The sequence below is a fragment of the Cricetulus griseus genome, chromosome X, assembly GCF_003668045.3.
Source record: "Cricetulus griseus strain 17A/GY chromosome X, alternate assembly CriGri-PICRH-1.0, whole genome shotgun sequence".
In the NCBI taxonomy this organism is placed as follows: Eukaryota; Metazoa; Chordata; class Mammalia; order Rodentia; family Cricetidae; genus Cricetulus; species Cricetulus griseus.
In genome coordinates, this window is record NC_048604.1 from 106,613,235 (window position 1) to 106,628,869 (window position 15,635).

At 40.8% G+C, this 15,635-nt stretch overlaps 1 pseudogene; it reads left to right on the forward strand.

Annotated features, from left to right (window-relative positions):
* Window positions 1-13,911: 13,911 nt before the first annotated feature.
* LOC100751758 lies at window positions 13,912-14,560 on the forward strand (annotated as a pseudogene).
* Window positions 14,561-15,635: the final 1,075 nt, after the last annotated feature.

Sequence of the window (15,635 nt, forward strand, 5' to 3'; positions counted from 1 at the left end):
AGTGCTCTAGCATGCTTGTACTGAATCACATAACAATTATGACCTTCCTGTCCATTCCCTGCTTGCCTGTTCCATGTCTGATTAGCAGGGACCCAAGAATTCCAGAGAGTCCATGTACATGTCTGTGAATAGTGATACTGTTGCATAAGAAACAACCTGGTGCTAAAGATTGGTCCTTGGCATGCATAGGCTTGGGCATAGCTATGGAACTCTCTGTATCCACACTGACCTTGCTTGTGGTCAGTTCTTGTGGCTTTACCCTGAACTCTGCCCTATCAAAAATGCACATCTGTGCCTGATGCTTACCACTTACCAACATATCCTCTTGCTTGACTTTAACAAAATAAATAGTGTCTCTTAAAATGGAAGAAAAATGTCTTTATTTCCTACATTATAGCTTTGTACACAAATGAAAATACCAGTGATGGGCAAGTAGCCCCTGGGAAAAGGGTATGACCATGGGGCCCTGAGTTCAAATGCCATCAGTATCCTCCACAAAAAAATTAATGTGTGGGAATGTGTATGGGTTCTTGGTTGTTAAAAACAAACTGAATTGAACAACATATATGTTGAGTGTACTGAATCAAAGATTAAAATCCTAAGTGCATTAACACACCCACAACACTTTTTTCCAATTCATGACATTGTCCTTTATACTGCCACTTTCTAAGCAGCTTTTCTGATCCATCTGGTCCCCTTGTGGCCATGGACTATCCATTCTACCAATCTCTTTTAATCTGCCTTAACTCTCATGCCTTTCTCTCTCACCCTACTAGGCACATGTAGCTAGAAACATGGGTTCTTTGGGAGGTTATAGGAGGAGGAGTAGATCTGGGATAAATACGTTTTGCTATTGAATCTGATGTTTGCTGAGCATAAAGTGCCTTGTCTGATGGAAGCTTTTGCCTGAGCATAGTGTTGCCCCCTACCTGGCTCATGTTAGGTCCTCAGAAGCAGCAGGGAAATCAAAGCATTGTTGTTGGAAATGCATCCTGATAGCTCTTTGCCCATAGGTAGAGGTGGGATGGACACCAGTTCAAGTCTAGTCTTGACTACACAATGAGTATGAGGCCACAGTGGCCTACCTGAGTCCTTGTCCCAGATGACATAGCAGCAGAGATGGTACACCTTGTCAAGCCTGGTTATCTATCTTGCCTGATACCCTGGGCAACAAAGGGTATCGACTTCCATGTGTATGCCAGCTGAGGATGCATCTAGCCCACTTTCATTACTTAAATTTCTGTCTTCAATCACAATCACAAGTTTAATTATGTTAGTCACTTAGCTGCTTAAAGTATCTGTCCTGGTGGTTTTGGTGTTTTGGTTTGTGTGTGTGTGTGTGTGTGTGTGTGTGTGTGTGTGTGTGTGTGTGTGTGTGTGTGTGTGTTTTGTTTTGTTTTGGTCAACTTGATACAACCTAGAGTTATCTGGGAAGAAGAATCTCAGTTGAGCCTCCATCAGATGACCTGTAGGCAAGTCTACAGGCCAGTGTCCTGTTTAATAATGTGGGAGGGTTCAGCCCACTGTAGGGTGATGCCACCCTTGGGCAGGTGATCCTGCATTCTATAAGAAAGCAGTCTGAGCAAGCCATGGGAAGCAAGCCAGTAAGCAGCACACTTGCTTCAGCTCCTGCCCTGACTTCCTGATGATGAACTACAGTGTAAGTGCGAATAAACATTTTACCAACTTGCTTTTGCTCATGATGTTTTTCCAAAACTATAGAAACCCTAACTTAGAGACCTTCCTTTCAAAAATATTTTTTTGTCCATGCTTTATGGTAAATGCTTGTAATCGTAGCCAGTCTGCAGGCTGAGAAGGATTGTAAGGTTAAGGCCTCTCTGAGATAGTTAAGGAGCCTAGCTTCAATTTCCAAAACTAGACAAAAATAATTTGTTCAGGATTAATCAGCCAAAGAGGATGGCTATAAATATGTTCCTCCCCAGATTGCTCAAGAATTGGAAGGGATTTCTACTATCAGCCTGCAAGAGCCCCTCACCCTGCTTGTCCAGGGTAATTCCAATAGGAACACCACAACCCTCAATATTCTCCCATTTCAGCTTTCATTATTTTGCATCCGAATCCACCATTCACCTTCATCCTGGTGCAGTCTGACCTTGAAGTTCAAAGCAGGTCCTAGGCATGCTTTGGCATCCTATCTTGTTTCTAACACTTATACACTTGGGAGAAATATGAAACAACTTCTGCCTCCTTTTGGCTTCCTCTGTTCATCTTCTCCCCTGTAGCATGTGTTTGTTGTGACTCACAGGACCTATCTCATCATTTCTCTTGTCCTGGAACCTGAAAGTGTCTGTGTCCTTCCAGAGTGCAAGTTCCTTAATTTAATGTAAATGCACTGTTCCTGTGTGCAGCTTTGCACTTTATTTTAATGTTATTTTATGTGTATGTGTAGGGTTTACCCTGCACGTATGTCTCTGTACCACATACAAGCCTGCTACCCACAGAGACCAGAAGAGGATTTTGGTTGCTCTGGAACTGGAGTTACAGACAGCTGTGAGCTACCCTGTGGGTGTTGGGAATTGAACATTGATCTTATAGAACAGCAGCTCTTAACGCTGTGTCACCTCTCTAGTGCCTTGGCAATTATTTTCTTCATTTAAGGTACCAGCTACACTGAATGATGCCTTACACATTGCCTTCATTTAACTTATCTCTGTAAAGAAGTGTAGTATCAAGTCACACCGTAGTGCTCTGAAAATTATCATATTGGCATATATAGGGAGCAGGACACCATTCAATTCATAATGCTGAGATACAAGGCCTCGTAAGAAACACAGCAGGAAGGATGGTTATGTGATAGGAAGGGGTTCATATAACCTACTCTGGGGTGTCTATACTTCTCAATGGAGCAAAGAGAAGCAGCACCCAGACACCTTCAATACAAGAGGAGTTCTTTGCTTATAATGAGAAGCAACATAAAGTTTCAGTGTTCTAAGCTGAAGAATGATGGCCTTGCCACCACCTGGAGCTAGAAGCAAATTAATTAACAAGCAGGTGCTGATCACCGCATTTGTTTGCGTAGATAGGCTGAAGTGCTACATTAGAGCTCTTCAGAAGGCACAGAAATTTAGGGGAAGAGTTTTCGCCTGCACAATGGATTTTTAAACTTTTGTTACATTTGTGTGTGTGTAGGTGCACATGTCACAGCACATGTGTCAGAGGACAACTTGTGGTAACTGGTTCTCCTTCTACCATGTGGATCCTGGGTATAAACTTAGGTTGCCAGGGTTCATGACAGGTGCCCTTGCCCACAGAGACATGTAATGAACCCTGTATGTGCTTTTTATTTTGAAAATTATTTATTTTTGAGATCATAATATAATCAATTACATAATTACCCTCTACTTTCTCTTCCCTCTAAACCCTCCCATTCTTGCTCTCTTTCAAATTCGTGGTCTCTTTTTTTTTCATTAGTTGTTGTTATATGCACATATATGAATGTATATACATATATTTACTATTTATAAACACCTGCTTTTCAGTCTGAATAATGTTTCTTGTATGTATGTTTTCAGGGCTGACCGTGTGGTATTGGATAACAAGTTGATGTGCCCCTTCTGTGGGGAAGACTTTTTCTCCCTCTCTCTCTGCATTCCTTAATTGTGTTGGGTTGGGAACTCAAGGGTTTCCCCCATCCATGTTAACACATCTACTGTTGTCCTTGTTCAGCTCACATTTAGGCAGTCAGGTTGGTGAGACTTTTTGGATGTCGCTTCTGACATTTCTAGGAGACACAATCTCACAGCAAACTCCCTGATCCTCTGGCTCTTCTGGTCATTTTTGCTCTTCTGCAGTGATCCCTGAGCATTATGTGCACGAATCGACTTGTAGATGTATCAGTTGGGTCTGGGCTCCACAACTCTTTATTTTGATTGGTTGTGGTTTTCTGTAATGATCTCCTTCTGTTGCAAAGAGAAGTTTCCTTGACAAAGGATGAGAAATACATTTGTCTCTGAGTATAAGTGCAAATAGTGTGTAATTAGGGATGATGCTGGTTTAGTAAAGTGGTGGTTGTTGGTTCTGTTCTAAGATCTATGTTTTCACCAACCATGGGTAGTTGACTGGGTTTCTAGTACCAGGTATGATTGCCCTTTTATTGATCAGGTTATTTTTTGAAATTATAATTACATTATTTACCCCTTCCATTTCCTCACTACAAACTTTCCTGAGTGCCCTTCATTGCTCTCTTTCAAATTCATGACCTCTTTTTCTTTTTGGTGTGTGTGTGTGTGTGTGTGTGTGAGAGAGAGAGAGAGAGAGAGAGAGAGAGAGAGAGAGAGAGAGAGAGAAACCTGCTTGGTCCATATAATGTTAATTGTATGTATATGTTTTCAAGGGTAACCATTTGGTGTAATGTGGAAGGTGAATGTTAGTGAATCTTGGATTGCCTTTAATCCCAGCGCTTGGGAGGCAGAGGCACGTAGTTCTGTGTGAGTTTGAGGCCAGCCTAGTCTTCATGGTTGAGTTCCAGGATTGCATAATGAGAAACTGTCTCAAAAAAGTAAATGCTAGTGCTACAGTTTGACCTTGGTAAATGATGAAATAATGAATTTCCCCAGATGGTAAGACCCTATTGAATCCAGTTAGCTTTAATTTTGACATTTGGCAAATATTACAGTGACTGTTTTGCTTTATGATACTGCATCCTAAGTATTAAATTATATGTATGTACAAGATTCAGTCAATCTGCTAGCACTTAACTATTTTGTTCTTTTGAGACAGGAACTCCCTGTCTTTCAGGAATATGCCATTGAAAAGGCTTTAGCAGGTTGCAAATACTAAGTCCTTTAAATTTCCAAAGGTCTGTGAACATTCCAGTATCCCAGTAAGGCTTAAGCAGTTAGCTGTGTCTTCCAGATGAACCTTCACCAGGCATGCTGCTCTATACCTCCCTGGTTACCTACATGTCCATAATTTCCTCAGGCCGCCTGGCTGGAGAACAGTTGTAGAACTAGCTTCCAGACCTGATCGAGAGAAATATGTAAGTGGAAAATGGTTAATATGTCCTGCTTAAGAGGGAGTATCAAACAACTGAGATATAGAAGAATTTGTTGTTGTATTTGCCAAAGAATTGTTTTATTCATTTTTTCTTTTAAAAATATTTAATTGAAAATCCAGGAATCCTGCCTCGAGACTTCCACTCTCTGTTCCCCTAGACCAGTTATCATCCTTCCTAATGCTGCGACCCTTTAATACAGTTCCTCATGTTGTGGTGACCCCCAACCATAAAATTATTTCATTGCTACTTCATAACTGTAGTTTTGCTACTGTTATGAATCATAATGTAAATATCTGTATTTTACGATAATCTTAGGTGACCCCCATGAAAGGGCTGTTTTACTCTCAAAGGGGTCACAACCCACAGGTTGAGAACCACTGCCCTAGATCCAGTTTCCCAGGCTATTCCCTAGTGCTGCAAGAGAATACCAGATGCAGCCTCGACCCCCCCCCCCCCCGCCCCACAACCACCCTCATTTCCTGTGGATCCCACAGACCGCCCCTCCTAGCCTCCCAACCCCCACCCATTGCTGTATCCCCACCCCCAACTCAGGCAGACTCCCCCTGTTCAGCCACAGGCTGGGCTACCCATAGACCTTCTCCATGCTCTATTCCTGTAGACCCAATCCCTCAGGCTCCTCCCTTGTGCTACAGCAGATCACCGCTTCAGTCTTCCTTACCCTTGCACACGTCTCCTGTGGATCCCAGAGATCATCACCTCCTGACCTCCCACACCCCACTTCTTGCTGCATTCCAGCCCCCAACACCAGCAGACATGCCCTGTGAACATAGCAGCCAAAAAATGTAGAAAAAACACGCAGCACACAGCCATCACACTTTCTGAAAATACAGAGGGGAAACAGACACCAAGGAAAAAAACACCCATCCAATAAAAACAAAGCCAGAAATCAGCACCTAGACCTATAATCGTCCCAAGCCCAGATGCATAGATGCTAGCCTAAGAACACAATAACAACCAGGACGTGTTTCCACCAGAACCCGGCTACCCTACCATAGCAGCCCCTACATTGCTGAAGCACAAGAAAAAGACCTTCAAAACAAATGTATGAATATGGTAGAAGACCTTAAAGAGGAAATGAATAAAGAAATTCCTTAAAGAAATCCAGAAAAAAACACAAACAATAGTAGGAAATGGATGAATCCCTTAAAGAAAGCCAGGAAAGCACAAAGGAAATGAATAAAGCTGTTCAAGACCTGAACATGGAAATAGAAACATTAAAGAAAACACAAATTGAGAGCATTCTGGAAATGAAAAATTTAAGAATTCAAAAAGGAGCTACAGAGGCAGGCTTCACTAACAGAATACAGGAGATGGAAGAATGAATCTGGGGCTTTGAAGATACGACACAAGAAATGGATACATGGGTCAAAAAAAGAAAGTTCAATCTAAAAACTCTATCTGGCAGGAGGGTCACTCATCTGCTCTCAGCTGATCATTTAACAGTTCATTATTTACTTACTTTTTACATTATTTTGTGTGTACGTGTGCATACATGTATGTACATTCCTGTATACATGCATGCCTCTGTGTGTGTGTGTGCGTGCATGCGCGAGTGTGCCCATGCCATTGCATACAGTTGGAAGTCAGAGGACAACTTTCAGAAGAAAATTTTCTCCTTTAACCTTCTGTGTCCCCAGTATTAAACTCAGTTCACTAGGCTTGCTGGCAAGTGCCTTTACCTACTCACTGAGCCATTTCACTAGTACTACAGTTCATTGTTGTCCCTCTGGTCAGATGGTCCGCATCATCCTTAAGATTCATGCTATTTGTACCTTTCTCCTTATCATCTTTACTCTCTGTAACTGCCATCTAGGTGAACTTCTGGATTCATCCAAAGGATGCTGACTTTGCTTAGTGTCTGCTGTTATCAATCTTGCATTTATACAGGCACCAACTAAGCTGGGGATTAACTTAGAGCAAAAAAAAACATTAATAGTGTGTATTTGCAGCGTCCTTTGTGACAAAATGAATTATATATGTACCATTATAATATAGAATATAAAACCTATCAGCTACTCCACTCCACAGACTCTAGACTTTGGGCTTTGAGACTTGAGTTGTGAGTGAAAGTTGGCCTTGGTGGAGATTTTAGAAATGCTTAGTGTTCTTCAATAAGTATCCTTGTTTTCTTGCCTATAATCTGCAGTCCTCAGTTCACAAACATGAATAACTGGAAGAAAAACTGACCCCTCTTTAAAAAATTCCTTACTTCTTTCTCAGGTGCTAAAAGGTATCTGTGTATTGTTTCTGAATGTCATTAAGTCCCTCTGATCTATATTTGGAACTATTCCTTTGCCTTCCCTATGAAGTTACACATAGGACTTCTAGAACAGCTCATAGGAAAATAGTTGTATTTTTGATAAGGTTTTTTCTTGCTTTTTAGTTAGTATTGTTTAGTTTGGGTGTTAGGGATTGAACACAAGGACTTGTGAATGAAAGGTATATCTCTATCAGTTGCAACACCTCCAACTGTAACAGAGTCCCAGACTTTAGAAGGCCCCAAGGCCTTATCACACTGACTCCATGATGGAAGTGTCATTCAGGCTGTAAAACTCAGCACATAGACAGCACCACCTGCCAAAACTAAAACAAAATCCTAACCCATCAAAGTTCATAGCTGTGGGATAGCCTCTAAATGCACTAACTATGCTTTTAGCTTCTGTAGTTCTGCTTCTGGCTTACTCTTCTTGTTCACTGAAGTATGTCAATCCAGGACATGGTTTTTGTGTTTAAAAGCTCCCCCATGAGAAAGGCTTGGGATAAACTGGGATCCTAAACACCCAGTGTAGCCACTAGCTGGTTGATAAAGATTTTCTATTGGCATAAATCTATGTCCAAGCAGTCTTCTCAGCTGGGTACTCCACACCACAACCACTAACAGAAATATTTTATGTCTTGACCTCCATGTAGATTACAGGGGTATATGAATTTGTGATGATTCATTGAGTTAAATGCTTCAGATGTGTGAATTTTCTTCTTTGGAAATTATACCACACATAAAATATGAATGGTAAAGAAGGAAACCATAAAAAAGAAGCCACATTTTCTGTAATGTCTGTGCTCCCTTATATCCCTGGTTTGTTTTGAATGGGGTTCTCTGCAACCCTCACAGGCCTTTGGGAAGCAAGCAGGCAGGTCAGGTCAATATGACTCAGTATCAAGTGTTGGTTCAAACTTTGGGAGTCTGACTCTCAGTGGTTTGCTTTAGACATATTTAAGCACAATATCATTTGGGAACATTATTCTGGTGACAATGAACTATCCCGTGTGGAGAACAAAGCATGCATGAATCTCCTTGAGGAACAAAGTAAACTAAATAAAGATCAGATGTGGCTGTATCAAAACTCTTTGTAAAGTCCATGAAGATATATTCTATAGATTGAGAAAAACAAATTTAGAATGAGAGTCTGGGGGAGTATATAGTGCTGGGAAAGTCTCTACCCACACTGATAGAGCAAAGGTCACCAGGCTAATGAGTATTGCCATTCCTAGCCATCTGGGAAGACAATGTATTACATTGCTTCCCTTGAAGTAATAACTGTGTGCTTAACATTCCATATTCCCCTAGTGTTGCTTTGTGAGCACAAAGACCTCTGTACCTCCTAGAGTGTGGGAAGTTCTCTAAATTTTGTTCCTATATAGGAAGAACCAAAATAGTGTGCATATACAACCTTTAACATAACCAGGTCACAGCCATATTGAAAGTAAAATACAGAAAGAAGAAATAGACTTATGTTTGCAACAACCAAACCAAAATTCCTACAACAGGTTAGGAAATGAAAACCATCATTATCTAACCATGGTTCTGTGTCTCAAAGAATTCAGGATGGCCAGGTTGGCCTAATTTTTGCACTAAAGATATTTGGCTTTTATACCAGGACATCTTTCTAGCCAATGTGGTATTTCTTTTTAAATAATAATCATTGTGAGTGGGCATACACATGCCACAGATTGCAAGTGGAGGTCAGAAGACAAGCTCTTTTTCTTTCTTTTTTTTCTTTTTTGTTTGTTTGTTTGTTTGTTTGTTTTGAGACATGGTTTCTCTGTGGCTTTGGAGGCTGTCCTGGAACTAACTCCTGTAGACCAGGTTGGTCTCCAAGTCACAGAGATCCGCCTGCCTCTGCCCCTGAGTGTTGGGATTAAAGGCGTGCGTCACCACCACCCGGCTCAGAAGACAAGTTCTTAAAGTTTATTCTCTTTCCACTTTTATATAGAGTTTGGAGATAGAACTTAGGTCATCAGGCTTTAAGAAACACATTTACATTCTGAACAATCTTAACAGCCAAGTATGGGAGCCTAAGAGACCAATCCATGAAACAAAAATATCTGATGTGTAAGCCTCTTGCTCAAGGACAGATAGTTTCTGAGATTCTGGAAGCTGTTGTTATGGGAGATAACAAGCCACCTGTTTTTTACTCACCTTACCAAGTTTATTTGATCCATCAGCAATGGATATGCTTGATCAAATTGTGGGCACGAGCCTCACAGACAGGACATACATCAGGATGTGTGCTTGCTCTTGATTGGACCTGCTGCAAAACTTGAATTGGGGCCATCTTCTGGAAACCCAGAAATAGACCTCGCCAGTGTTTAATTAAAGCTTACTTCAAATTTGGCTTTAAATTGTGGTAGTGTCTTATTCTTTCTCCTTTATATTCTTTAATTACTACTCATATTTACATATCCATTCACCCACATTCCCTTGCCCTCCCACCCTCCCATGTTCCCCATCAACCCACCCCCAACACATCCCCAAACTCCTCCCCAGGGATAGTGAGGCCCTTCAAAGTCTGTCATATTGTTTGGTGTATCTGGACTATGATAGTATCCCTCCATAGGGAATGGGTTCCCAAAGTCCATTTGTGCTCTAGGGTTAAAGACTGGCTCCACTGTTAGAGGTCCCATAGACTGTCTTGGCCTCCTAGCTGGCACCCACATTCAGAGGGCTTGGTTCATTTCAATGCTGTTTCCCTAGCTTTATGGCTAGGGTCTCCTTGCTCTCACTAGGTCCAGTCAAATGTTTCTGCTGGTTTCTGCAGCAACATCTTGGCTCCTTGCTCATCCCTCCTCCCTCTTCACAATTGGATTCCAGGGGTATGTTTCAGTGCTTAGCTGTGGGAGCCTGTTTCTGCTTCGAACAGCTACTGTATGAAGGCTCTAGGAATGGTAGCCAAGGTAGACACCAATCTCTTGATAGGGGAAGGGCATGAAAGGCATTTTCTCCACCACTGCTTGGATTATTAATTGGCGTCATCCCTGTGGATTCCCTAACATTTCCCCTGCGCCAGACCTCTCCGAGGATCTGGGGATTTCCTTTTAAACAGCTTATTTGTTTTCTTCTTCATTGTATCTGTGTGTGGGGGGGTGGGGAGTGGGGGGTGTGGGGGGGTGTGTGTGCACTGCGCTGCTGCCCGCTTGCCAAGGCACATACATAAGGTCAGAGGACAACTCTGTCGATTCTATTCAGCTTTTCGCAATATGGGTTCCTGATTATCAAGATTTCTGGCAGGTGCCTTTATCCACTAAGTCATTTAATCTGCCCAGGGTTTGTTTCTTAAACATTCTTTATGGATCTCATAAATTATAGTAGCTATTTGATTCATGAGTTCAAAAATAAATTTTATTTCTACAAAGGATTACCAACACGTTTGACCTCGAAAATAAATTTAATTTCTACAAAGACTTATCAACATGTTAAAGAGATACTGGATAGTACATTGTTATATTTTGAAATGTGTTCATTGTTCAGAGTCTGCCATCTAAGCCCTGGTATCCATGGAATCATAACAATATTTATCGTTATTGTCTTTCTTATGGTGGGAAATCACTAACATTTGGACTTAATAGAAAAGACAAAGAGGCAAGTATTTTTATATCTTCCAAGTGGTTTTTATTAATCACAATCAATTTCACTGGATACAGAATGCCAGAAAGGGCCAATGACATGTGATTAAGTGTGTGTAAGTCCTGCTGAATATCATAAGTTCCTGGAAGCCCCATGTGTGACTACAGGGAATCAAGGAGCTGCACTGCTGTCTGTGTAGCTCCCTGAAGTTGACTGTGTGAATTTGCCTCTGGGTTTTGTTTCCTTATCTGCAAAAGGGGGATAATGATTGGAAGGGTATTGTTGGAGAGATAGGAATATCAAATGGGCTAATATTCCTCAAGTGTTTAAAAGACTCTCTAGATAATCTAAAGTTTGTGAGAGCCTATCAGCCGGCCTTGTTCTAAACGGAATTATCAGCCTAATAGTACTTCTTTTATTCAAGGTACTTCCCTCTTCATGTGATGCCCTCTATGGTCAACATTTCCTGCTGCTTTGTAGTGTAGCATTCACAATGGATCACTCCACCTACAAAACAATAAGGTAATAATTTAAAGTAAGTTGTATGGAGGCTTTTCAACTGGGTCTTTAAGAAATAAATACCTACACTCTTTGGGTTTCAGAAGCAAGCATAAAAATCTGTCCCGCTAGATCATTTATTTGACACAACACCATTTTCCACTCTGGTTTCCATTCTGTTTCAAAGCACATTGTTTGTGCAGACCACCTCCTCAGACCTGCCTTGTCAAGGAAGAGGGGATGGGCGGGGTTTTACCCAAGCCACCATCAGTTTCACAACTAAATTGCTGATGTAACTTGCCTAGTAGAGCAGCTATACTGTCTCCACCCAGGTAGAAATTACGTTCCACACAAACCATGGAAAAGTGGGTAGCTGTTAGGCAGGGTTTCCTGGTAAGGATATCCAGTATGAGGGTCCCTCAAACCTTCTGCATGGACAATGGCAATGGCATTATCTATGTGCCTAGCGACTGAAGGACTTTGCCTTCCTTTTTACTAAATGAATCAGTGGGACCTTCAGTGGGATTTTCTCATTTTCATTATTGCTACATTCAAAGATTTGAGTTGTCAAAAATATAAATAAGTTGCTTCATAGTGTTAAAGGGAAGTGTAAATTTTGCTTCAAAGAAGATACTTTTTCACCCAAAATACATCAGTGTACATTATATGTTGCACCTAATTGTCTCAAGGTGGAATGTAGAGTAAAGAATAGCTAAAAATGGACATATCCACTGTTCTTCATGTTCTACATACAGATTTTAGTTTCATGGGAGTGGGGAGTGACCTCAGTGCCTCACACATGTTAATTAATTACACCACCAACAAGCTATATCTCCTTCCAGTTATAATGGATGTTTAAGGTTTGTGTTCAGTCTGTCTTAAGTTATAAAATGCCATGCAAAGGTTTCTTTAGAAATGTGCACATTCTAGGAAAGTGTGCAAATAGGAATGACAGTTTCTATTCCACCAATTGATCTGCTTAGATTTTCTATTTTGCACAACTGTTATATTCCTATCTTCTTAGATATTTGAAGAAGTATGTTTTCTTTGGACATAAATGGGCATTCCATGTGTATTACTTTTCATTTTGCTTGTTTCCTCTAAGATCATATACATTTAATCCATGCTTGGCAATGGTCCTGTGATATTCCACTACAGTATTGGAGAAGTCACAATAAATCTGAGCAATCCTCTGCTTTCTACACTCATTTAGGTTATTAATATATATTTTTCTGTTTTGAAATCAGAAATAAAATAAATATCACTTTATATATGATATTGTAACCTCTTATACTACTATTAATTGCAGGAAATGAAATTTCTAGTAAAAAAATGTGAACATTTCAACTTGTGAAAGATTGTGAGCACAGTCCTACCATACAGCTGGAGCACAATGCCTAATTATTATATGGGCAGCAGGGGGTGAGCATCTGCAGGTATCTGTGTCAAAAGTCATACTCCAGATAGGTCAGGCATCCATGTTTAGGGACATCTTCCAGATAAGGTCAGGCAGAGAACAGGAAGCCTTGCTGGGGGAGGGGAGTCCTCCATTTGACACTAAGCTCAGAGAGCTGTCCAGACATGGTGCACTGCCACCTGAGGTACAGGGTACTCTAACAAAAGACATTGCCATATTGTTGTCTAAAATATCTTATATTTGGCTAATGATTAAGAGCACTGACTGTTCTTCCAGAGGACACCTATTCCATTCTCACCACCTACATGACATCTTACAATTATCTAGAACTCCAGTTCCGAGGGATACAATGTCCTCTTCTGACCTCCACACAGAAGGGTGCACCAAGCATGGATGTGGTGCATAGACATACATGCAGGCAAATAATAAAATCATTTTTCAAACCTTATAATGGGTACTCTTGTCATAGTCATGGATTTCTAGGTGCTTTCTCTTCTTTTATTAAGATTTATTTTATTTTAGTTTATGTGTCTCTATGTCTGTGGGTGGATAAATGCATGCAAGTGCAGGTTATTGTAAGAGGGCATCAGATCCCTTAGAGTTATAAGCAATTGTAAGCCACCCAAAGTGAGTGCTGGGAACTGAAATTGGGTCCTAAGCTAGAACACTATTGTCTTAACCACTGAACTGTATCTCCAATCCTTCTTTTATTCTTACCCATAGTATTTGGATTATTTAAACGCAATTTTGGGATGCAAGGGCAAAGTGTGAGTATTTAGTGATTGGTAAACCATATCTCCTTCTATTTTTCCGACTTCCCTTCTGTTCCTGAACTGACTGTATATTCTTAGTCAACAAACAGTATTTGGAGGACACTGAAATATTGTCCAAAATCTCTTGAGATGGGAACTACTGCCACAGCCATAGATTTCAAATTTTCTTATACACACTTAAACTTTTGTGTAGAGTAAGTATATAGACTACTTTAATACAAGTATATGACAACAGGGACAAGGTGGGAGAACTTACTATACTGTAAACCATGTCTTATTCTGTTTTTTCACTTTTCTTCATACTTGCAGCTTGTTCAATCTCATATCCAGATTTACTGAAATGAAGCAGTGGATCTTCAAAATGACTGGATTCCTTTGCAGCCTCTGGTCTTTGGCGTTTGGAATAATCCTTGTACACAGCTGATACTGGCGCCTGTGGGAATTTGAAAACAAATCGGTTCAGCTTGTGTACATTGGCCTCTGGGAAGCTTATTACAATCAAGAGTTAAAAATCTCTAGCCCTGTAGTCAGTATTCCGGTGCACATCCCTGTCAACTCAGGCTGGACCATTTCACCTGAATTTCGGTATGCACAGAACCTGATATGTTGATTTTGATAAAACCTGTTGTCCTGGTTTGCAGCTTAGTGGCAATTAGAATCAGCATCATAAAAGCCGAAGTCCCTGATATGCAGATGATCTGCTACAAGGGCTATGCCTTAGTTCTGGTTCTCAGCAGCCTTTGCACGGTTCTTTCTGTCACCTGGAACCATGTAGTAGATCTTTATGGCGAAACCACCCTTGACTTTCCCCCTGCTTTTCCTGCTAGGAAAGAAGCCCTGATAAAGAAACACCACACTCATGTGTTTCCCATAGGGGTCATGACGACGATTCTTTCACTCCTTGCTATACTTGTGATTCTCTTTGAGGTCAGGTTATTGAACTACAGAGAAAACTCAAGGCCTAGAATGCTTCCAAACAGGTGGATTAAAAGGTCTGAAGTGTCAGCTCTGGTATTTCCAATATCTGCCAGGAGAATCCTTGAAGATATTTCCCATTTGCACACAATATTAATGTACTCATCAACTCCCTCCAAATTAACCATAAACCTGGTTTCTGAGTGTCTGTCCAAAATATGTCTCCTCCTCTCTGTTGTGGAATAATCTTTTTGTACACTGTGAAGCTGTGTCATTCTGGTTGTTTTAATAAAAAAACCAAATGCCCAATAGCTTCGCTGGATCTTCAGGCACACAGGATTCTGAGAAAAAGAAGCAAGGGGGAGTTGCCAGCCAGATGGAGAAGAAGTATCATGGCCATTAACAAGTACAGGTAACTTAGCCACATATAAGAACATAGATTAAAAGATATGGTTAATTTAAGTTATTAGAGCTAGTTAGAAACAAGCCTACGCTATCAACAGGCCAAGCTTTCATAATTAATAATAAGTGCCCATGTCATTATTGGGGAGCCAGAGGTCCCAATGAAAAGGTCTGCCTACAAATGGTGTCAAGGGTGGAGCATGTGTTTCCACATAAGACCTGAAAAAGCTTTTTTAAAAGGTTCCTACAATACACAAAAATGGAGCTTAACATGGCTAACTAGTCCCACAGTCTCTCCTGTGGGCCATGGTACAAAAATCTGTCTCCTAGCCACAGCCTGCAGACATACAACCACGAGCACTCCATGACCTAAGCTGTGCAGTGGTTTGAGTTGCACTCATACTGACAGAAAAGATTGCAGATACACAGGAAAGCAGGCTCAGGTGGAAAAATCCTCTAAATAGGTTACAGTGTGTTTAACAATGTGGGTAGGTGTAAGATAAAAAGAACAAAAAGGGGTATAGACAACCATAAATAAATAAATAGCTTGAAAATAATGTCTTCGAGGTTCTGGCTATTACAACAATGCTGCTATGAACATGGTTGTACATATATCCTTGTATGGACGTATATTATTTGGGTATATCCCAAGAGAGGAATTGCTGGATGTTGAGGTAGACTGATTCCCATTTTTCTGAGCAACTGCCATATTGATTTTCAATGTGGTCTTTCAAGTTTGCACTCCCA